Source organism: Thalassophryne amazonica, chromosome 15 (assembly GCF_902500255.1).
Source record: "Thalassophryne amazonica chromosome 15, fThaAma1.1, whole genome shotgun sequence".
NCBI classification, from domain to species: domain Eukaryota; kingdom Metazoa; phylum Chordata; class Actinopteri; order Batrachoidiformes; family Batrachoididae; genus Thalassophryne; species Thalassophryne amazonica.
The window spans coordinates 42,691,108-42,716,328 of NC_047117.1; the positions used below are offsets into that span (position 1 = coordinate 42,691,108).

At 42.8% G+C, this 25,221-nt stretch overlaps 1 pseudogene; it reads left to right on the plus strand.

The window, feature by feature from the left end:
• The window catches only part of LOC117526246, a 207,199-nt pseudogene extending 190,629 nt beyond the window's left edge, over positions 1–16,570 (plus strand).
• The last annotated feature ends 8,651 nt before the right edge of the window (positions 16,571–25,221 follow it).

Here is a 25,221-nt window from a genome sequence, read left to right on the forward strand (position 1 = left end):
TTTTAATTCAAAAAATCATCCAAGGAAGTTAAATGCACAAAAGTGCACAAATGCACAAAAGTGGAGAAAAATTATTTGTAGAAAAAATGAAAAGTAATTTCTTGTTTGGTGCACACAACCAAGAAATACATTTAGGCAACACGTGGTTGTGAGATGGACAAAGGATCATAAAAATTTGGACGGCTAAGGCAGTGTCTCGAGACCCAAGAGAAAGGTGCAGGAGGAAGAGTCGGAGGAAGTGAAGTGGAGAAGAAGTGGAGCATAAGAGAAGAGGAGAAGCGAAGCAAAAAGGGAAGAGAGCGATTCCCGGGGGCGCATGCTTTTAAAGGGTTAAAAGCTCCACCCCCAAGAATTCTGGGTACTGTAGTTTTTCTCTGTGTTCCTTTGTCTAGTTTTATAATAAATCAATGTCTGCTATCTTAAATTGCCGCTTAACCAAGCAAGTCCTGTATTGCAAAACTCTAGTAAACAATTTCCTTAGAAGTACCACACAGCACAGTTATATATGAAAAAGCACATTTGATAAACTTTCTACAATCTATGATCAGAGCAAAAAGGTACAAGACATATACATTCCATGTGTGTGGTTAAATGACCACATATTAGTTCTTTTCTTTCTTTTCCTCTTTTTTCTTTTTACAACAACAAAGTACAACTTTTTTAATGTGTTCACAACTTTATAACACTACACGAGTTGGGCACATGTCCTTCCCCAATTCACCCAACAGTGGTCACTCTTGTTCCACGGACTGGAAGAGGCTGGGTTTGGGATTTCATCAAAAACATTAAATCCGTTAATCTTGCATCGATTTTAACCAGACAAACTGCGTTGTGATGACCAAGTTGAGGGTAATCCTTCAGTTGTATGGTCTTATTGGAATTGTGCTGTGAAGACACCGTTTTTGGACTTTCGGGAAAGTAGGCCTTTCTGTGGTCTGTGTTTTTAGATGAAAAACCATCTGGTTTTGGGATCTGATAAGGGTTTCACAGCTCCATGAGGAATGCACATTAAAGAGTCTTAAATCCTGTTAGTGGTGGGGGTTGATGACAGTTGGCCATCCTGTGCTAAGCCAGAAAAGCCTCCTTTTGACACCTAGATATATCCCAGATCTTTGGGATATATTGGGTTTCTTGGAAGAACTTTTATGACTTTTGCTTAATGAAAACTTAGGAGGTTCAATGGCGAATGCAGGCTTCTCACTACAGCAGAGCAGAGAGAAATATACACTCCTCTGCATTCAAAGTGCAGATGAATCACGCATGTCGTGATGCCACCACAGCTGATCCCGCCCTGTTTTAGAAGTGATCTAAAACAAAAATATTCTTTCTCACCTAAATGCTACTGCAATGATCTGATAATTGAATGGCAATTCTCACTCAGACTCAGTCAGTCTACTTACCTCGTTTGCTGCGTGCGCTGTGTCTAATTAGTCTCCATGACTTTGAGAAGCCTGGCATTGAGAAGCTATTATTTTATGTTGAGACCTTACAAACCAAGAATCAAGTTTATCTGTAGTTCTAAATATTATGGTATTTTACTCACTTTTTTGTCTCTCCCATGACGTTATTTTTTTCCTACAGCATCTGTTACAACATCATATTATGCATATAATATGCAAATTAGGCAGTTACATCATTTAGCAACTTCTAGCAACTTTTAGAACAACCAATAGCTACTTTTCTTACTGAGGAGTTGGCAGCACTGCTATGACCACAGTGTCCACATGACGTGGCTGTTAGCTGTGGAGGCTGTGTCTGTTTTGGTTGCACTATTTTATTACAAACCTCTGGAGTAATATGGGTTGTTGGATGGTGAAACATCCTAACAGATCATCTAAGACTTTCCTGCTGCAATATTCACGCAAAGTGAAACTCTGGTCAGATTTAATGTTGTATGTTTACGGTATTAGCAATTTTAGCAGCTATCTGTAGCCTAATCCATTAAAACCGTTAATGTACTATTAATGAGAAATTAAGTGGCTCATAGCGTTTAATGTCCACACCAAAGCAAATTGTGATGAGAACCACTGCACAGGCCACAAAAATTTGATTTAATAAACACCCAAACCCCAGTTAGCCTGGCTGTTCCAGTCTGTATAGAAAACCTACAGTGACATCAGGCAGGCTTTGTCCAGGATATATACAGTCTATAAGACACACAGCAGCACTTACAATATCCTGCTGCAGGGTAAAATGAGAAATTTATTTTCACAAATAAATGGTGTTTGATTTGAAAACATGAAGATGCTGGATACACATCATGGGAAAGGGAAAAAAATGAGATAATCTAACAAAGTCAGAGAGAAAGTGAGAATCTTAAACTGCGAAACAGTATCAAGAAATTATGGCAAGTGTGGTGATTGTGACCAGGAAACAACCATGAGCAGACACAGGCAGCAGACTAGGTGAACGGCCACAAACACACAAATACAGAAGCAAATGAATAACAAAAGTGAAAATCGACACTTGGCTGAACATTAACCAAAAATGAACAGAGAAATAATAATCAAACCTTACACAAGGAACACAAAGAAAGCTGACAACCACACAAACAAATACACCAAGGACAAAGACAAAGATGTGATGGAGAGGAGGAGAACTAAAGTGGTACTCAACAGTGACTAAAATGTAACCAAAAGAACTTATTACCCCAAAAACACAGACCACCAGTAAACCCATACAAACCCACACAATCAAATGCAACGTCTCAAGTGCTGCACCACAATATTCCACAAAGGTCACCTAGGTTCAACTGTTAGAGACAGAATGTAAAAAAAAAAAATCAGAAAATCACATTGTATGATTTTTAAATAATTAATTTCAGAATCGGAATCAGATTTATTGCCAAGTAAATTCTCACATACAAAGAACTTGATCTGGTTTCATTGGTGCATAAACAAAAAAAGAAAAGGAAAAAAAATACTTCTCTAAGAAGTAACAGAGTCAAATAGGCAAAACTATGTTCACTGTTAAGTAAATATAATGTAGTGAAATGGAACTATGCAAAAGTGTATCATGGGTGTGTAGATGTACAGCACCTTTCAATACAGGGATGATCAATCTGTACTTTGTGCAAGTGGGGGAGCAGGATAAATGGGGGTCTCTGGCATTATTTATAAGTCTAGCTGCGGATGGAAAGAAACTGTTTTTGTGTCTTGAGATTTTAGTCTTGATGCACCTCAGCCATCTGCCAGAGAGAAGGGTGACAAAATGTGTGTCCTGCATGAGAGGGATCAGCCACTATCTTCCTTGCTCGCCTCAAGGCCCTGGAGGTGTACAGGTCCTGTAGGGATGGCAAATTGCAGTTGATCACCTTCTCTGCTGCATGGATGATATGCTGTAGTGTGCTCCTGTCCTTAGCAGTGGCAGCAGTGTACCAGACTGTGATGGAGGAGGAGATGATGGACTTCTTCATCTTCAGTGCTCTTACTGAGGGAAGGAGGTTGTTTGCCAACATCTCGCGATACATGACCCCATCCATCCTTCCTTCAATACGGTGCAGTCTTCCTGTCCCCTTTGCAGAAAAGCACCCCCAAAAATGATGTTTCCACTCCCATGCTTCACGGCTGGGACGGTGTTATTGGGGTTGTTCTCATCCTCCAAACATGGTAAGTGGAGTTGATACCAAAAAGCTCTATTTTGGTCTCATCTGATCACATGACCTTCTCCCATGCCTCTTCTGGATCATCCAGATGGTCACTGATGAACTTCAAACATGCCTGGACATGTGCTAGCTTGAGCAGGGGGACCTTGCTTGTCCTGGAGGATTTTAAACCATGACAGTGTAGTGTGTTACTAATGTAATCTTTGTGACTGTGGTCCCAGCTCTCTTCAGGTCACTGACCAGGTCCTCCCATGTAGTTCTGGGCTTTCTCAGAATCATCTTTAACCCACAAGGCGAGATCTTGCATGGAGCACCAGACCGAGGAACATTGACAGTCATCATGTGTTTCTTTTTTTTTCTAATAATTACGCCAACAGTTGTTGTCTTCTCACCAAGGTGCTTGCCTGTTGTCCTGTAGCCTGTCCCAGCCTTGTGCGGGTCTACAATTTTGTCACTGGTGTCCTCAGACAGCTCTTTGGTCTTGGCCATGGTGAATATGTTGAAGTGTGACTGATTAAGTGTGCAGACAGGTGTCTTTTATACAGATAACGAGTTCAAACAGTCAAAAAGTGCAGTCAAATTCTATGCAGTTTGTCTGATGTTGGGGTGCTTCTCTTTCTGCATTAGATTCCAAGAATTGGACATTCATGCCAGGTGTTGCTCTGGATTTGAGCTCAATGCCATTTTTCAGTGTGAGTGCCTAAATCATGGTATTGGGCCTGACTGTTCTGCTGGCTGACTTTTCAATTCCTGCACTTTTTGGCCATGCAGAGGTGATTTATCTGGGAAGCTTGCATAGTAGCTCTTTTGAATCGTCTTGAAATGTTGCTCCAAATTCGCTTTCTTGGGTAAAGCCACATTTGGATACTGCCTTTCATATGGCAACACAACACCCATTTTAATTTAATATGAATCAGTCGGGTGGACCTAACTAATCCAACATATGTTTTGTGTTGTGACCACAACTCATGTAATATCTGTTGTAGCAATATTCTGTGATCTTCTGACAATAACAGCTGTGTAGGGGGTGTTTGACTTAATAACACCAGTTTTCTTCTTCCCTCATCATATGTTTTCAGTGATATTTTCAAATTTTGTCCATCAGGGGAGGTGCTGACATGCGAGTTCAGAGTAGGCCGCCATACTCATACCTGCAATGCTGCTTTTATCGTGGGCCCCAAATCTTTTGCTTTGTGTCCATTAGTCATCACAAATGTGACATGGGGGCAGAGTCAGGCACTTGAAACCAGTGCTATAGTTCAGGTGGGAGAACAACTGCTACCTCTGTTCCTTCTGGTCCTACATACAAGTTCTGACATACCCACACCACTGGGAACATTTTCCCTGCGATTAACTCAGTCCAGCATTCTTTAGTCAGTATTGTTATTGTTTTGCAGTGCAGTGCAGTGGTGATTGACATTTGTACGCAGTAGGCAGCTGCTGTTAAATCCAAACTTTCCACATGTTCCATTGATGCACCAAAATTGAACCAGCTGGTCACCAGATCCAGTACATTGCAGGTTGAATGTGTGTTGATACAGCTGGTGGTTATGGTCGTGTCTGACCCTGCTGCATGGCTGCTATCGTTGGCTGCATCACTTTCTGTTGTTGGACTCCTCAGGCCACAGTTCTTTTTTTTTCCTCTGCACACCTTCACTGCAGGCCTATGTGGTTGCAGACACACTTTCTTCTATGTTTTTCTGCTCCCAGCAGAGGGCACTGTCTACTGCTTCTGGCCTGACATGGGGGCCATCTCTGAACCAGCCAAATGCCTCCCTCTCTAGTTCTTGTCAATCCTAATGTTTTTCCTACTGATTTAATTTGGAACTTGGTGAGGATTATATCTCCAGACTTTCAGTCTCAGCTTCAGCTGAGGTTTTGGTGATGTAACCAAATTTATCAGTCTCCCACAGTTCCCACCTGGGGATGATTGTTATCTTTAACCCTGGGTCAAACCCTCTGTTTCAACCTGCTGTTATTAAGCCTCCTGGGATGCTCAAAACCTGATGCAAAGGAAATTTTATTCTAGTTGTTGGTTCTTTGCACAGAGCTTCTCATATTGATTTCAAAGTGCTGGGATTCCACAGATTTTGTATAATTTGTTCCCAAGGTACTAAAGGAAATTCCTCTTTAGTATAGTTTAGACAGGGGTTAATTTGAGCCGGATCCTGCCGGAACAGGATCCGGCACCTCTTGATTTTGACCCCCCTGTGTTCCGGGACTTATTTGGGCTGATCCCGCACCTCTCGTGAATAAAAAAAAATATTTATATGAAAAATGTTTTAAAATGTATAAAATAAATTGATACATTTTATTTAAATAACAAATCTTCATAAGTTCATGTCGTTATTAAAACTCAACGTTATTTGAGAGTCAGAGATTTGTTGCTTGGCACACAAACCACGCCCCAACAGGAACAAAACGGAAACCTAGAAAATTTGCATGTGAGGAGCAACCGAATCGAGAGGAACAAACGAATGGTGTTTCATTTCCAAAAAAAACATGTCTAAACGACAGATGAGTTTGATGTCCTTTTTTAAGAAAAAGGAAGAGGGAGATGCCTCAAAACGACTTAAAGCAACCGGCGATGGGGCAGCAGCATCGCTGGTCATGCTAGCAGTCACAAGGCAAGCGATGAAGCAAGTACGGCTACCGCCTCAACAGCTACCCTGCAGGTTCATGGACAGCTAGCCAAGGCCACGGCTGATCCGACAATACAGCAGTGGATCAGGTTAATTGCCACTAGCCAAATGCAGCGCAAGGAGACAGCCATGTGGATCACCAACAGGCCAGTGCCTTGGCATCTAGCCTGGAGCAAGGAACAAGCAAGCTGGACCAAGAGGTGGGAACAGGGACAGCTAGCTTGGAATGTTCAGGGGGAGAGGACAGCGAGGAGAGCGGAGAAGAGGAGTGTGGGATGTGCAGCGAGAGGTCAGGGATGGGATGCACAACTGTTTGGACAGCAGATCAGTTCAAAGTCAAGCAGACTTACTACCCCTGGCTTATTATGGAAAGTTCTGGTTTGGGCTGCACAGTTTGTAAGAAGGTGGGGACATTGGGGCCAGAAAATACTGGGGGGATGAAACTCGCGAAAGAGTGGGTGTCTAGTACAGTGGCATCTTCTGCTTCGGATATTAAAAAACAGCAACGCACACTCCGGAAAAAAGTATTCGGACATGCCCGTACTAAGGCTCACCTAGCAGCAGCAAAGATTCTGGAAAAAGCCAAAGCAGACAGTATAGGGCAGTGTGTAATTAATAATCTGTCTGAACAGATAATCACCACAGCTCGCATATTTCTCCACGGCATACAAGGAGGCTAAACGCCACCGTCCCGCATATGGCTTTGAGCATGAGATTGATTGCCAAGAATTAAATGGACTGGACATGGGGAGGATTTTGCACTCAAACGTAGCGTGTGTAAACATTCAAAAACACATTTCAGAAGAAATGAAAAGAAAACTATTCGAAAAAATTGTTCAGTGCGCACCGAAACTCAGTTTAATGTTGGATGAGTCAACTAGCTTAAGTAAGAAGAGCTGTTTAATCATATGTATTCGCGCTCAGTTGCCCAACATGGACAAACCCACCAACATTTTTACTGAGCTTATGGAGCTAGAGGATCTAACTGCCCAAGGTATTGTCCATGCACTGCTGACTGCTCTGGAGCGCCTTCATTTGACTCAGGATTTTCTATCTAAAACCCTCATTGGGGTAACTTGTGATGGCGTGTCTGTTATGTTGGGGCGTAAAAGTGGAGTGGCGAGTTGGCTCCAGGCGATTTTTCCCAACATCACTCTGTGGCACTGCTCAGCCCACATGCTTGAGCTCGCGGTTGCCGACGTAGTGAAAGAGATGGGCGCCGTAAATCACTTTAAAATACTGATGGACAAGTTATATGCACTGTATAGCACATCCAACAAAAACCGAATGGAGCTGAGAGCGTCTGCGGAGAGCCTAGATGTACAACTATGCAAAATAGGTTGAATTTTAGATACTAGATGGGTGGCATCAAGTTTTACAACAGTTGACGCTGTGTGGAAGAACTACCCAGCACTTTACACACATTTTAAAACGGCATCAGAAGATCCCTCTCGTGATAGCATCATGAAGCAAACATACAATGGGCTTGTTATGCACATATCTTCACATGCGTTTATGAACAATTTAGGCATTATGTGCGATGCACTGCAAGAATTGTCTGAGCTCTTAGTCAAGCTTCAAAAAAGAGACATTAACATCATTTCAGCACACAAGACAATTTGTCGTGAAATCAGGGTACTTGAGCCAATGTCAGATCGGCCAGGCCGCTACACTGAACTGAGCCAAAGGGGGATCGCTGAAAACTCTTTCTAAGGTGTCACACTGAATGGAGGAAAATCAAGTGACAAAACACTCGACCCCAAGCAGTTTTTCCTAACTGTGGCCAAGAACATGGAGGACCGCATGTTATCTCAAGGAGGTCGGTTGCCAGATAAAACTGAATATAACAGGTTCATCGAGCAGTTGAAGGTGCTTTACGCACAGTATTGGCCCGATGGAGCAGATGCGCTGTATGGAGAGACTAAGGTTGAGTCGCTATGCCAGCGCTTCAACATTACCAACCCACGGGCAGTCATACGGGCCTACAGGGCATACAGAGACTCGGGTGGAAACGACATCTCCGATCCACTGATGGAGTTACTTGTTGCTGTCAACAGCATTCCCATTGCAAGTGCTGAATGTGAACATGGATTTTCTCAAATGAACCTGATATGTACTCCCAACCGTGGCTCTCTGCTCATACCCACCATATCATCTTTGCCATTCCTAAATCTTGTTGGACCACCCCTGGATAAATTCAACCCTGTCCCTTACGTGAGGTCGTGGGTGACCAAGGGACACAGAACTGCCACAGACACACGCAGTAAAACCCGAAACAGGGAGGGGGAGGAGAATCTTGACATGCTGGTGATGTGGAGTATTTTGAACAACTAAATGGTGAGCATACTTTGCATTCGTAGGCCGCCGTGCCAATCCTTAAATAAAAATGGAAGATTTGTGTAACCTTTTGTAAGCTCTGATTTTTTTTAATGTTTTACACGTAGACCTGTTAAGTCCCTCCTGGTGCGGACAGTTGCATGCACCCTGCAGAGTATAACCTAAATATTGGTTAATTGTTGTCATAACAGCATTTATAAAAGGGATGTTGTCTGAAATTGATGCTTTTAAGTGCCACAGCTCTAGATGTGGCCATTCACATATTGTTTTTCTGTGCGTTCCGGGACCTGTGTCCATCTCGTCATCGCCGTGCTGTCCTATGTACTTTGCGTTGCGGTACCTAATGATTTACAAATTAAGCACTGGGTTTAGAGTTACAATTTCTATAATCTGCCACAGCTTTAGATGTATTTCTTATTGTGTTTGCCAATATTCTATGCCTTCCTTAACAACGTATATATTTGCTCCAGCCAAAAACGTATTCTGATGCCACGAGTTTCCATGTCCCCCTGACTTTCAGTATGATCGAGTTAATATTTTGTCATCACTTTCTAGTATCTGTTCTTTCTTTGTCCATTGACTACCTTATATAAATCTTATTTTTGTTTATTTAGATATTACCATTAATTTTTATTATTACTGTTATTATTGTTATACTATATAACCTCCGTACTTATTTAGTTTTCGTAGCTGATCTTTTATGTACAACTTATCTGCTTTTCCAGGATTCAGTCACCCCCAGAGTACTCCACAAAAAAACAACAAGAAACTTAATAACAATATTAAACTGCCAAAAAGGACATTAGAGACTTTGGCAGACCCCTGTGGCGAGTGTCAGCCCTCTAAGATCCACCGCCACTCTAAAGCTCCCCTGGCTCATTTCCCTTTCCCTGACAGGAAATTTGATCATGTTGGTGTGGGCCTCATGGACCCCAAGGTCTTCCTCCCTGGATTCACACACCTCCCTACAATGGTGGATAGGACCACCCAGTGGTTGAAGGCTCTTCCATTGACAGCTGCAACAATGGCTGCGATGGTCCGGAATTCATTGGCACGGCTGCTGCGGCACTCGCCCCTGCCCACACTTCCATGACTGGCCCAGCCCACACCTTTCACACACCTGTTCTGTCCCCAGGTGAGGCAACTGACATGACATCTGCACCTGTATCACCCAATTTAGCACTGCATCTGACTTCTCTTCTGACAAGGACTCACAGTTAAGTCTGTGCTACAGTCTCCCTATGATGGCCCGTTTTGCATACTGAAACTGGGGGACAAAACCTTTGTGGTCGACACAGGCAGTAAAGCTGAGCACATTTCAGGGGACCACATCAAACAAGCCCACCTGGATCTGGGAAGACCCACGGAGCTTGCCCTATATGAGGGCACCACCCGATTTAACCCGGGCCCCCATGGGAGAGGCCTACAGGTCCCTTATGCCACAGTGCCTCCAACACTCCAGTGCAGAGGAGTCATTGCAGCCAGATCACCCCCACCCCCACCCCCCCAATAACATTTATTCCTGATGCCATCAGTTACGTCTGCCATCAGTGATGGGTCTGAACACAGGGTTTACCACCCCACTGTTCACTGTTCCCTGACCTAGCACCAGAACCCTACTTTAATTAATCGGAGAATTATAAGATCCCTCCGACCCGGGACGCTAACCCTTGCCTCCTGAAGGGAGACAGCTCACCACACCTTAGGGGATTTACCTTTTCATTCACTTAGAGTCCAGTTTACAGTACAGTTGAATAGTGCATTCAGTACCACAGAAATGCAAAGGACAACATCTTTAAATGATTTTATGTTAATTTAGCTCAGTCGTATACGACAACTTACCACTGGGACACCTCAACAAATTTTTATTATCCAATAATGCAATTTCAAAATTGCTTACCTTATTTGACATCCATCAGCTAAGTTGCCGCTCGGTTCATTTGTCCCTGCTGAAATGTTTCCTTATCTAATGAATAAGCCAACCACAATCATGTTGGGGTGACCAGGTTTTCTGTCATGTTCATTAATCATGCATGACTGCCGTATTCTCTATCAATCAAGAAAATGTATAAAAACTTATACTGATAAAAATACAGGTATTGAATACAGAGTTTAAGCACTCCTTCTCCCTGAGCCTGCAGCTGTACTCCGACCTCTGTCTCCCCAACCTCTCCACACTCCTCAGGTGAAGTGGGCATCCTCCTTTTTATGATGTCCTGTCTTCATACTTGGATATGTGCAAGTTTTAACAGCTTAGCTCATCAGATTCTGCCATTTATGCAGTCTGTCTTCTTATTACTGATGTGGACATTCCATTTGACTCGCTGCAACTGTTTTCAGACAGTGCAGCTTTTGTAAGATTGAGTGACAATTGTTCTATAACAACACTAACATACCTATGACGCTAGGGGGTCTTTCAAAGCACATCCAACTGAGATAAGACCTTGGCGTCAACCCAGGACATGTTGGAGGCATTATACCACCTGGCTCACTCAGGAACACCTCAGGATCCCCCAGGAAGAATTAGAAGGCTTCACCAAGGCTAGGGAAGTGTGGGATGAGCTGCTTAGTCAGTCGCCACCACAACCCAGACCCCAATAAGCAGCAGAAAATTAATGAATGTTTGCAAGGCAATTTATTTATCTAATCTAGCAGCTCCCTACTAGGGATGGGTGATGTCTACTCAACTGAAGAATCACAATGTGTAGTATGTAGTGAAACACCTTGATGGACAATGCAATTGACCGGGTTGGGGGTGTACTGTGTAAAATGTATTTGAATTAAATAATAATAACCAATTATTTAGTTTGTTTTACTAATTTATGCTAATGGGCTGAGTAACAGTCAACCTCTGCTGATTTTCCAATGCAACTATTACCTGGCAGCATTTGGAGCAGCTGAGTCCTATTTTGAATATCTTAGATTAATTGTTTCTGTGTGCAGCATTAAAATTTGATGGTGTTACACACCACCGTGGCTCTGAGACCAGTAGCACATCATCTCAGAGGCATTCTGCAGGAGCCTCTGCGCACTGATCACAATAGCCTGATGCATCTCTGCGTGTCTCCATGCAGGGGAACACTTCTTGATATCGCACAAAAAAATTGTTCTTTGTGTGGCTCTATTGCATGTGACCACACTGGGCCTGAGATGAGCCCCAAGACACCCTACTCAGACCTACAATTAAATACTTGATATCATCTTTCATTGGTGCACTTTCTGGCTGACAGAATTTAAAGTATGTTGTTGTCAGTACTCCATTTGAAATCCTTAGTGTAAACAAATGTACAACCCCAATTCCAATGAAGTTGGGATGTTGTGTAAAATGTAAATAAAAACAGAGTACAATGATTTACAAATCCTCTTCAACCTATATTCAATTGAATACAACACAAACAAAATATTTAATGTTCAAACTGATAAATGTTAATTGTTTTTGTGCAAATATTTGCTCATTTTGAAATGGATGCCTGCAACACGTTTCAATAAAGCTGGGACAGTGGTATGTTTACCACTGTGTTCAGGGGCGTAGGTTTGCATATGGACCATAGGGACAAGTCACAACCAATATTTTGGGATGGCAAAATAGTCCCTACCAATATTTAGCATTTTTGTTTATATAACAAAATCATTCACTATTTTTTTTTTTTCGAACTCGATACTATAATTTTAGTCGTCACGTTTTGTGTTTTCGACGTGACAGAATGACAGTTACCCATGTTGCAATTTCATTGGCTCACGTTCTTCTCACATGGACGTAAACAAAGCGCATCTCGTGGCAGGCAGTGCTTAATTTGTAAAGTGGGAGGTCCCGGAGCGCAGAGGATGGGTGGCTCCGGTGCAGTGTTGCCAGATGTACGATAATTATCGTATTTGTATGATAGTTTTGCCCTCTGTACGATGTACGATCAATAATGGGAAAAAAACCCAAATATGTATGATAATTTCTGTTGGTTGCCCAAACACGCATCTCTCTCTGACACCCAAGAATCATTTTGCAGGCGTTGCACTCAGGCGGCATCAAAGACACACCACACACAGGGCTGCTGCTGGCTTTGGGCGACCGGGACAGTCATTTGAATGAGTTCCCATCCAATCTCTGCAGGACAGGACAGGAAGATTCCCCAACCAACAACATCTTTTTTTTTTTTTTTTCAAAACTGTATTTCAACAAATGCAATAACAAACGAACAAAATACAAGAGCAAAGAGATATACAAGAAAAATAAAAAAAAAGTTCAAGTTCCTTATGGAGGTGTCAACATTTTTTCTGTGTTCAACAAAATCTGCACAAGTGGCCATGGCATCGGATGACGACAGCGACCTCGAGGTTGAATTCGACTCTTTCTAGTCTGGTAATTAACATGTTTGTGTTACTTCACAGTCTGGTAGTGCATTTGCGTTCTTTTTGTGCCATAGTTTCCCCATTACTATAATTACTGTTTAAAAATGTGACATAAAATTCTTTGTAAATTAAAAAAAACCCGCTAAAATAGCTACGTTGTATGCGTTTTGTTTGTGTATGATAATTTCTCCCAAAATACGGTAATTTTGAGGTTTTGGTACGATAGTTTCATATTTCATATCTGGCAACACTGCTCCGGTGCAGAAAAACAAGAAGGGCGGGGGGGAGGGGTTGCGAACAATGCTGTGTGCCACACTTAAAATAAACTGCACACCCACACAAACACGCACACACACCTTCACAAATGACACTAACACCCTGCCTTTTCCTCAAAAAATACTACATTTATGTTTGCTGTCTGTCTATGTACTTTTCTGTCACTTTTGCGCTCTTTTTCATACTTTTCCCTCGTTTCAAAAGTCACCGAACGCACTTTACTGTAATATATGCAACATATAGCACACTGTTGGAAAGCACGGGTTCTTGGCTTGCTGTCAGTGTTGAAATTTTTCAGAGTGAGGGCTTACATGAGAACTTACGGTAATGAGAATCAGCGGCGCACTAGTGTGAAACTTCCGTGTTTTTCCTCTGCGTTATGACATCACAGGCTTACGTTTACCGTAATACACCATATATATCATTGGAAATCCCCTTTTTTTTTTTTTGGGCAAATTAGGTTGCCAGATACCTACAACTGCATTATTGATGAAGAGAATAGATTATACATCTTGTTTGCAAAAACTTTTTTTTTTTTTTTTTTGTTAGCTCCACAAGTATTTTTTTTTTGTTGTCTTGTTCTCTCAGGTGTAGGCCTATAGAATAGATTCGTGATTTTGGGTGCAATTTTGTTATTTAAGCTATTTGTTTGTTTGCCTACACACTCAATATTGTAAATAAAGTGTTAAATTATTCAGCATTATGTCGTCATATGTTATGTATTATGCTGTACTTGTGCGTCTAATGGTATGAGTGGGTTAGGGGGTGATGGTGGTGAGCAGGGGGGCCGGGTGGGGTGTGTGGTATTGTCCCTACCAAAGCTGAGACCAAACCTACGCCCTTGACTGTGTTACATCACCTTTCCTTCTAACAACACTCAAAAAGCATTTGGGAACTGAGGACACTATTTGTTGAAGCTTTGTAGGTGGAATTCTTTTCCATTCTTGCTTGATTGTACAACTTCAGTTGTTCAACAGTCCAGGTCTCTGTTTTTGTATTTTGTGCTTCATAATGCGCCACACATTTTCAATGGGTGACAGGTCTAGACTGCAGGCAGACCAGTCTAGTACCTGCACTCTTTTACTACGAAGCCACACTGTTGTAACACGTGCAGAATGTGGCTTGACATTGTCTTGCTGAAATAAGTAGGGACGTCCCTGAAAAAGACGTTGCTTGGATGGCAGCATGTGTTGCTCCAAAACCTGGATGTACCTTTCAGCATTGATGGTGCCATCACAGATGTGTAAGTTGCCCATGCCATGGGCACTAACACACCCCCATACCATCACAGATGCTGGCTTTTGAACTTTGCGCTGGTAACAATCTGGATGGTCTTTTTCTTCTTTTGTCCGGAGGAAACGGCATCCATGGTTTCCAAAAACAATTTGAAATGTGGACTCATCAGACCACAGCACACTTTTCTACTTTGCGTCTGTCTATTTCAAATGAGCTCAGGCCCAGAGAAGGCGGCGGCGTTTCTGGATGTTGTTGATGTATGGCTTTCACTTTGCATGGTGGAGTTTTAACTTGCACTTGTAGATGTAGCGACGAAATGTGCTAACTGACAATGGTTTTCCATTGTCTGAAACTGCCTGAGGGATCAAAGGTCACGGGCATTCAGTGTTGGTTTTGGCCTTGCCGCTTACGTGTAGAAAGTTCTCCAGAAAATGTTTGGCGCATTATTGAAGCGCAAAATACGAAACAGAGACCCCGGACTGTTGAACAACTGAAGTCGTACATCAAGCAAGAATGGGAAAGAATTCCACCTACAAAGCTTCAACAATTAGTGTCCTCAGTTCCCAAACGCTTACTGAGTGTTGTTAGAAGGAAAGGTGATGTAACACAGTGATAAACATACCACTGTCCCAGCTTTTTTGAAATGTGTTGCAGGCATCCATTTAAAAATAAGTAAAGTTTATCAGTTTGAACATTAAATGTCTTGTCTTTGTGGTGTATTTAATTGAATATAGGCTGAAGAGAATTTGCAAATCATTGTATTCTGTTTTTATTTACATTTTACACAACATCCCAACTTCATTGTAATTGGGGTTATACTATGTCTCTTTGGAAGACTTTGTGTCAAATAAGCAGTTCTTCATGAGACTAAGATGAGGAGAATCACTTGCATTGTGAGGGAGCATCAGCTACAGCATTTTGGACACGTGGCGCATTTCTGTTGGCATGATTCACCATGTAGGTGCCTCTGTGTTGAGGATCCCAGCAACTCTAGAAGACTGAGAGGATGTCCACCTGTCTGTGGTTAGTTTCTCAAGGTCGAGATGGTTCAGTTGTCTGCCTGGGTGGCTGCCATCCAACACCCAAAGAGTTTTTTTTTGTTGTGGTGGATGCAGCAATGTATGGCACCAGCGCATGCTTCCAGACTTGATTGAGGGTGGTAAAGTGTTTTACCCAAGGCCAAAATATAACCATTGGGTATTGTGAAGGCCTTGCGTCCATCCCTCCATCTGTCTGTCTGCTCAGCATAAGTCCAGTCCTTTTACTGCCAGGGCCTTCAAATTCACAGGGAACATTCTTGGGAGACAGACCTTGGACAAGTTCAAAGATGGCTAACCTTGACCTATTTTAGAGGTCAAAAGGTCACGTTCTGCTTCCTGTTGTTATGCTCATACAGTCGAGGGTATTTTAGCATTTATGTTTACTTTCGGTCACTCTTCAAAAACACACATTACATGTTCATTGGGTATATTTCCTCCTCTCGGCCTATGGTTTGGTCTCTTGGTTTGTTTGTTTGTTTGTTTGTACATATCTTTACTTGTTTGTTTTTTTTGGTTAACCTGAATATCACAGAAATCACTGACTCAACCATGTGGAATAACATCAGATTTGTTCATAGCTCATACAGTTGAACAGGAACTCAGTGCAGTTTTGGAAGCTTGGTGTTACTCACACCTAAAATGTCCACACCTAAAATTTTGTGAAATGTGACCCAGTGTTAAGTTTGCTTTTCAACAGGTGCTTTTCTTTGTGTGTAAGGTGGAAGCTCCCTTCATCCCAAAGTTTAAGGGCCCGGGTGACACCAGCAACTTTGACGACTATGAGGAAGAGGAGGTCCGCATCTCCTTCACTGAAAAATGTGGCAAGGAGTTTGCTGAATTCTAGTGTTAGAGAGAATTGAAAAAATAAAGGAGTAAGTAGGGATGGTCAAAAGTAGGCTGGTCGACTGGGAAATGAAAGGAGCACATACCGTCTCCTGGCCAAACACAAGCACCAGCTACAAAAGTGAAGAAAATTGATGGAGAGAACAAGAAGACTGATGACCAGCAGTGTTGCCTTTTCTGTTGCTTTTCATTATTTTTTTTTCTCTCTCTTATTTATGGATCCCTTTGTAAGGAAAGTGTGCTTCAGATTCCTATGTGTTAAGAAATGTATTTATTGCTTTCTCTGGGTTTTGTTTTGTTTTTTGGGGTCCAATATCCACATAGATCTTGTTTTCCTCCAGTCATCCAGTTCTGCACACAAAGACAGTTGGCCTGTTCTGCTCCATTGCACTTCAACAATCATTACTCAGTTATTTCCAAGTTAAAGCTACATAATGTCAGATTTAATTCAACTGAATTTATTTATACAGTGCCAAATCACAAAGTCACCTCAAGCCGCTTCATAAGAATAAGGTCAAACCTTGCCCACCCCCTGAGCAAGCACATTAGCCAGAGTGGTGGGGAAAACTGCCTTGGGTGCTTTTTGGATAACAGAAAACAAGCAGACCAGATTCAGTGGGGTGACCATCTGCTTTGGCCACACTAACAATGACAAAATAAATAAAATAAAACAAAGCACAACAACGAATTCTCACATGTGAAGACAAAAATGCTGCAGCTCAGCAGCATCTACAGTCCAGTGAACACAATGACTGATGGCTCACACCCAAATCTTGAAGAGCAGAGTCTCTTAAATGGAATGTCATTGGCAAGTCGATTATCAAAGCCAGTTCAGCCATAGCAGGAACATTCTCTAGACTTTTTCCAATTTTGATGTGAGGGGGCAATAACTAAAGTTGGAGGGAAAGAACTGATTCAATACAGCAAAGTCTATGTCAGATATAAGCTGGAGAATCAGATCTCGAGGGCAAACTAATCCTTCAAAGCCTATTTAAAGGGAAATCTTCACCCAGAATCCAGATCACCTCCAAAATTCTGTGGAGTCTTCCATGGCCTAATATCTATGTGTGGTGCAAAGTTGGTGCAAAAAAAAAAAACTTTTTTCACATTGTCATTATGGGGTATTGTGTGTGGAATTTTGAGGAAAAAATGAATTTCAACCATTTTGTAATAAGTCTATAATAAAATGTGGAAAAAGTGAAGCGCTGTGAATTATTTTCGGATGTGTGGTAAGATAGGTATATTATAACAAAACCTTAAAATCTGTCCTCATATGAACAGAAGCCAATGAAAGGAGACCAAAAGCGGGGTAATAGGGTCAAACCTTCTCCTTGTTAGAACTCTAGCTGCAGGACTCTGAACCATGTGAAGACATCTGATGTTTGTATGTGGCAAACCAGAAAATAGGACAGAAGAATAATCCATGTTAAAGGAAGGGGTGTTTACAGAAGACTGAAGAAAAAAGGTGAATCAGTGGCTGCTTCACTGTCACTAGTGCAGGCTAACAAGTTTGAGAACCTTCATTTTAGTGAGATGATGGATCACACATATTGCTTGTCACAACAGAAGGCAAGGAACCATGAATCCCTGAAGCCAAAGAAGTGAAAACATGAAGGAAAAGAAATTCTTTAGAGCAGTGCCATCATGTAATGCCTCCGCTCATCTTTGACTCATTCATTCATTGTGTGCTACTTCGGGCGGTCCGGGTCGTAGGGACAGCAGACTAAGCAGCTCATCTCACACTTCCCTATCCACCACTTGATGGCACTAAACCCTACACACTGTAGTTTTCAGGTTCTCACTGCATCAACGTTTTACACCAAAATAAACCAGAAGCTGATAACCTGCCCTCTTGCTTCTTACCCAGTAATCAAGCTGTATTAACCATTAAAAATGTCAAATTAATTAGATTTGAACCATAAAACCTGCAACTGTATGTTAAATGGTATTATGTCTGAAATTTTCCTTTGGTTTCTAAAGGTTTTTATGAGAAAGTTAAGTACTAATGACCTTTGGCTACATTTAGCCAAAGGAAAACTATCATGAGGAATATTAGTGCTCAATTTTCAGTCAGACACACTTAATATAACACTTAACACTGTCAAACGAGGTGCACTGATACAAGGGAACCAACATATCTCACTTTTAAAGTTGTCATGCCTTTAAAAAAAAAAAAAAAACGGCATCTCAGGTTTGAACATATCACTTAAAACAAGCATTCTGTCTCCATGAAACATTTGAATCAATGGGTAAATTAATGTCTGAATCCAGTTACTAAAGAAATGTGGATTTTAATGGGTATATGTTTAAAATGTTGGTGAACATTATTTTAATTGATACGTTGTTTGCTGTCTTCCACTGTGTGCTCACTTCCAGAAAATGTGGTTATGCTAATTCTACAGCCCTGTTTGGTAAAGCCCAACCGATATGGAATTTTTATTTTCTTTTTTTGGGACTGATATAATAGGTAGCAAAAAAAACTATGATAGATATATGTATGCAAAATGTCAATGATTCCTGCCATTTCTTTATCAGACCATTTAGACCAAGACATGGTTTACAATTTAAACAAGACCTTCATTATATATGAAACTACAACTATAACCAACCAGAATACATCATGCTTCCATCACGCTACCTTCACTCTGATTGGCAGTCACCATTTTACATCACTCAGCATTTGCATAAAATGGACTTCTCATCTATTTTGGCCACAACTAGCTGGTGACATATCAACCGCATGTCTCTTTTCAATGTAAAACACCCACTCTGATTGAAAATAAATGGCAGCTGATCACTTTACCTCTTGTAGCTAATGTGACCAAAGGGTGATGAGGTCCCAGCCATGCTTGACAACATTGCAAACAATGCAGTTGGAGGTCCCTCTGCTGGGCAGACTGCATAATTACACCATTTCCAACAAAGTGTTTTTCTGCATTGTTTATATGATGAAGGTTTTCATATCAGCAAAAATAACACCGATACCAATATATTTGTGATAAGCTCATATCGGCCAATGTTAGCCAATCTGTTGTGTGGGCCGCTGAAGAGGAGGTACTGCTGGCCCACCACCACCAGAGGGCGCCCTGCCTGGAGTGCGGGCTCCAGGCACCAGAGGGCGCTGCCGCCTCATAGGAGCAGCCAAGGTGACAGCCGTCACCTATCAACTGAGACAGCTGACATCCATCAGCGGAGGGGTATATCAGCTGGACGGCATCTACACCTCATTGCCGAGATATCGCTCTACCAAGGAGGTAATATACTCAGCCAATTGTGTTGTCTTCTTGACATAATACCTTGTTACTTTTGCGCAGATAGCGAGTGGAACAGCAGGAGACTGTATTGGACCTTATTGATAAGTACACACATTCCTGCACTAACCAGTGTTTTTCTGACGAGAGGTGGAGGTGGTTTTTCCACCCTACGTGTTGCTGGGTGCAGCCGCACCCACATCTGACTGTCTCTGTTCCTCGCCAGCAGTACCGGATCCGACGAGCGGAGGCAGTGGCCACCTGGGAGTTCGGGACTTGGCGGCTCCAGTATTCCCGGGGTTCGGTGGCAGAGGAAATCGGGTGGTTCCGGTTCGACTCGGACAGACGTCTCCTATTGTCGAGCCTGCCCACACGACACCATTGGAATTGGTTTATTTCCACAATTGTGATCTGTTGTGTTTGTTGTGCGTGTTCACAACAGTAAAGCTTTGTTATTTGACTTTCTTCATTGTCCGTTCATTTGCGCCCCCTGTTGTGGGTCCGTGTTCCTCACTTTCCCCAACACAACCAGTATATCAGTTGGGCTCTACTGTTTGGGCTTGAAAGTGCTTGGCATCTCAGAGCTTTTGGACAACTTATTTAGAATAAACCATTTGGTCCCTTCCAGCTCCGGCTGGTAAAGTCCATCTTAGACACACAACCTCGTACAGTCGCTGCACTACTCGCTGAAAGCACTCTGGATTCTGCACTTCAGTTCAAAACATGATTGTTTTTTTTTTCTTTCAACTGCTGAGTTTTGAGCACATTCTCACATGCAGCAGTAACTATTCTAATTTGTGTTTCTGACAGAAGGTTTGGCTTTATTTCATTTTTCATGTGCTGATGAATTAAAAATAAATGTATTTTATTGAATGAGTTCCAAAAAGATAAAACATCTACAGTTGGAAGTCTATCAAGAGGAGATGAAGATGAAGAACTGCATCACATAAAACTTGACTTTTTAAAATACACAAACTGGGATTTCAGGTGTTCAAAACATCCTCCTGATCTACAATGAGAAAAACATGTCAGCAGTGGTTAAGATGGGGCTCACTGTAGGAATTGTTCATGTAGAATTTATCAAATAAAACCAATTGACAGTACTGTTTTGTCTTTGAAATGCTTTCTTCATCATTATATCTACCACCATAATTCAGATGACTGAAATTAAACTTAGTTAATGAAATAGCTTGTGTTAAGTTACAGAAATATTTTAATGTGAGTCATTTAAAAAAAATCAAAACAGTTCAAATTGGCATTTATATTTGTTACTGAAAAAATAGGATGTGCAGTATTGATAACATTCATTTGTTCATTTTCTATACCTGCTTGCTCCAATCAAGCGTTGGGGGCTGAAGCCAATCGTAGCAGTGACAGGGCGTGAGGTGGGATGATTAATGAAATTACCTGTTGAATGCAGTTGATAATCCAGGCTTTGTGAATCCGATTAAACGGTTTTCTACCAAAATAAATGATTGACATGAACAAAGTGTTAGCCTGTTTTATACTTTCTTTCTTAACTCAAGTAGCACAGATTGATTTATATTTAACAGATTAACGTCAAAGTCAAGTTGTGAAATGGGTTAATCAGGTCCACATGTATTTGGATAGTAACAACATTTGTAATTATATTTCTGCACCACCACAATGGAGATAAAATCAAACAAGATATGCTTATAGACAAGATTTCCATCTTTAATTCAAGGGGTTTAACAAAAATATTGGGGATGAATACATGAACATTTCCAAGTCACCGAATATGTCTTAAATTTTTTTTACATCAGTCATTAAGAAGTACAACCATTATGATACTGCATGATAAATGTGCGTGGAATTCTCAGAAACTACAGGTGGACTAGTGAGGTAAGCTACCAAGACACTCATTGCTGCTGTGGCAGTGACTGGAATCCTGTACAGTCCAATGTTTGTTATATCACCAGTCAACAGCTTCATGGTGAAATGAAACAGAGAAAGATTTTTATACATGAAAACATCAAATCTATGGTTGATTCAGCCACGTGCCTTCAGAAAAACTGCAGCTGAAACGTCATAACAAAACCATCCTCTGTGACACACTTTTATGAAACTATATAACTGAAGATGCAACTGAAAAAAGTTACAACATGCTGAGTTTAGGGATGGCCACAGAAGTCTATGATCAATCAATCAATCAATCAATTTTTTTTTTATATAGCGCCAAATCACAACAAACAGTTGCCCCAAGGCGCTTTATATTGTAAGGCAAGGCCATACAATAATGATGTAAAACCCCAACGGTCAAAACGACCCCCTGTGAGCAAGCACTTGGCTACAGTGGGAAGGAAAAACTCCCTTTTAACAGGAAGAAACCTCCAGCAGAACCAGGCTCAGGGAGGGGCAGTCTTCTGCTGGGACTGGTTGGGGCTGAGGGAGAGAACCAGGAAAAAGACATGCTGTGGAGGGGAGCAGAGATCGATCACTAATGATTAAATGCAGAGTGGTGCATACAGAGCAAAAAGAGAAAGAAACAGTGCATCATGGGAACCCCCCAGCAGTCTACGTCTATAGCAGCATAACTAAGGGATGGTTGCCCTATGATGCCCTCAGAGTTGTCACCAGTGACTTTCCTCACTAGTCTTCTTTTTGAAGGTTTGGCCTGGGAGCTGCATGTTGGTCTACAGCTCCAGCTGTAGAATGTAAAAGGGCCTCAGTCAGTGTTGAAAGCAGAATACTTTGGTTGGGTGACAAAGTGGTGGAAAAAAGTGTGGTACAAACAGTGTGCTTGTTTCCCAAGCAGCATATCTCCAGTCCAAGGCTGCCTTTACCTCCACCAACAAAGTTGAGCAAACATTATGTTTTTTCCCCTGATTGCTTGTTTGTGAACACCCTGGAACTCACACTTTTTAACATATTATGAAATATTTACAGATAATTCATATTCTGATGGGCAAGAACTGAAGGTCATAGGTCAAAGTTGGGAAAATATTGGAAAAATTCCTATGCTTTAACATTGAGCAAATTTTTAAAAATTCATAATTCTGTCAAAAAAGATCAGATTTCTTTCACATTAGAAAGCCTTATGTAGGATGGTATCCTTTATCGACTGACAGTTTGACCTGGATCTGATCCAGATTACAGATTTTGTGGCCATTTAAATCCCCATTTACATCATGTATATTTTACATTATATCTTAATCAAACGTGCCCCAATCACTCTCATATTTGAAAATGAGATGCAGACTGGCACTCACCATCACCAGTTTGATCCGGATCTGATCCGGACTGTGGATTTTGTGGACATTTGAATTTAATATTAAAAAGCCCATCTGCATTATATCTCAATCAAAAGCGCCTCGATCACTCTCATTTGTGACAATGAGGTGCAAACTGGCACTCTGAATGAATAGACTGATCCGCATCTGATCCATATTACGGATATTTGACTTTTGAAAAGTCCTTTTGATCTCTATTTTGTATTATATTTTAGATTATGGAAAAACCACGTTTAACAGGACTTTGACCTTGATTTTTTTCCAAGGTAAAAATTTGTGGAATTGGAAACTTTGGAGGTTTGCGCTCGATGAGCGTGAAGCTCTAGATTATTTATTTATTTATGCAAATTACAGCAACTTTAAAACTAATTATTTTTTGTAAAGGTTTACATATTTTACTGTATTTTTACAGAATTATTCTCGTGCGGAATTTTCGTTTTTTTAACCGTGTGTGTGTGTGTGTGTGTGTGTTCACTGTGCACACTAGTAAGTGCTGTCGCACTTTTGAGGGAAAGGACACCTCGTTGTAAAGCTGCGCGCGCGCACGTACATGCACACTGTAAAGGGAAGCGTCCAAACTCAGAGGAACACTGACAATTAAAAGACGAAGTGGAATATTTTGGATTTTGCAACGTGTCGATCGAGTAAAGTTTTCCTTCTCAACACGGCTCGACGGCAGGTCGTGAGCGTGCGCGCGCGTCTCGTTGGCACTTGGTCGTTTTGCGCCCTGATGATGACGCGGAGGTCAGACTTGATGCGGAATATCCGCCCATCTGTTGCCTCTAAACGCGCGTCGCGGCTGCGAACAAAGAACGTCGCTCCGATGCGCTAAAAGCGAACCGATTCCACCTTAAAATGTCATCCGCGTCTGTGGCGGAACCGCCATATTCAGTCCACCTTAAGCGCACAATGTGTCCAACGAGCGAACGCGTAGCAGCCAGTTTTCCGTCCTCCGGCCGGGGAGCGCACTCTGGCTTCCAGCTTTGACACAGCGGGCCGAACCCCGTCCGCACCAGCAGAACATGTCCGAGCCAAAGTACCGAGAGTGGATCCTTGAAACAATTGACTCCCTCCGCTCGAGAAAAGCTCGTCCAGATCTGGAGAGGATTTGTCGAATGGTCCGCAGACGACATGGGTCAGACCCGGACCGAACCCGGATAGAACTCGATAAACTGATTGAAGAGCAGACAGTGCTCAAAGTTAGCTACAAGGGCTCCATTTCGTACCGGAACGCGGCCAAGGTGCAGAGGAAAAGCCGCAAAAAGAGTGAGTTTGCGGCCGCTGCGACGGAGCGAACCAAAGTGAACAGCGGCGACAGTGCGCACAGCTTCACCGACCAAGAGGAGGGAGAGGAGGACTCAGAGCCCAGCCCAGATCCTCACACTCACACATCAGCCCAACACGAGCACGGGCCTCCTTCCAGCCACAGCAGCGGAAACGGGAGCCTCAGCGGCGGCGCAACAACGGGCTGGAAGGAGGAGAAGGCAAGTGCGTCGACAGAGGAGGGATTAGGAGCGCAGCGAGCGGGTGCGTGTCCAGCGCGCGGCGGCGGAGATGGAACCGAAGGAAGAGGAGGAGGAGGAGAGGAGCCCGACAGCCAGAACAAAAGTTGTCCTGCAGCGAGCGTCAGCAGCCTCCCCCCCAGACACAAACAGGCGCATCTCAAAGCCAAACTTCGAGTCGGAGGCACCAAGTCAACCAGCAGTCCAGCCAACTCGGACCTGGGTGACAGATTGGTGGCGTCTGTGCGCAGTTTGAGCCTTCGGGGGAGCGCAGCCGCGGCGAGCCGAGGCTGCGCGAAGCCGCTCGGACTGAAAGAGATTCTGGGCTACCTGAGCAGCCAGGAGCGGTTCTCTGAGGAGAAGCTGACTCGGGGGAAAGTGCGAGTGGTGATGGAGAGAGAGGTGGCCAGGGGCAGGCTGCGCAGGACGCGCTGCGGGAACATCACTCTGCCCCCGAGGCGGAGCGCGCTGGAGGAGCCCGCGCCGAGCACCGTGGCACGGAGCGCACCGCAGGACGCCGCCTCCAAGGTGGGCAGCGCCAACTCAACATCACCAACACGCACAGGACGCGCATAGCCGCGTCCGATGTTGTTGTAGACTTCGCGCACGCGGCGCCCCCTGCTAACGGGATGTTCCTCATAAATCGTGTCCCTTCGACTGTAAGTGCATGAGGGAATTGCGAGCGTGCATGCGCGCCCGTTCGATCTTTTCTGCACAATAGGTGCGTGTTAAGCGTGCAGACTGCTCCGAAGCGCATTCTCCAACCCAATAAAACGCGCACACTGGGAGGGGTGCGCGCATCTCAAAGAGCGTCTCTGCATGGCGCGTGCACGCGGCGGTCCCGCTTTCGTTTATGTTTTGATCCGGTGAACTTCAGCGAGCGGTCCGCGCGTGC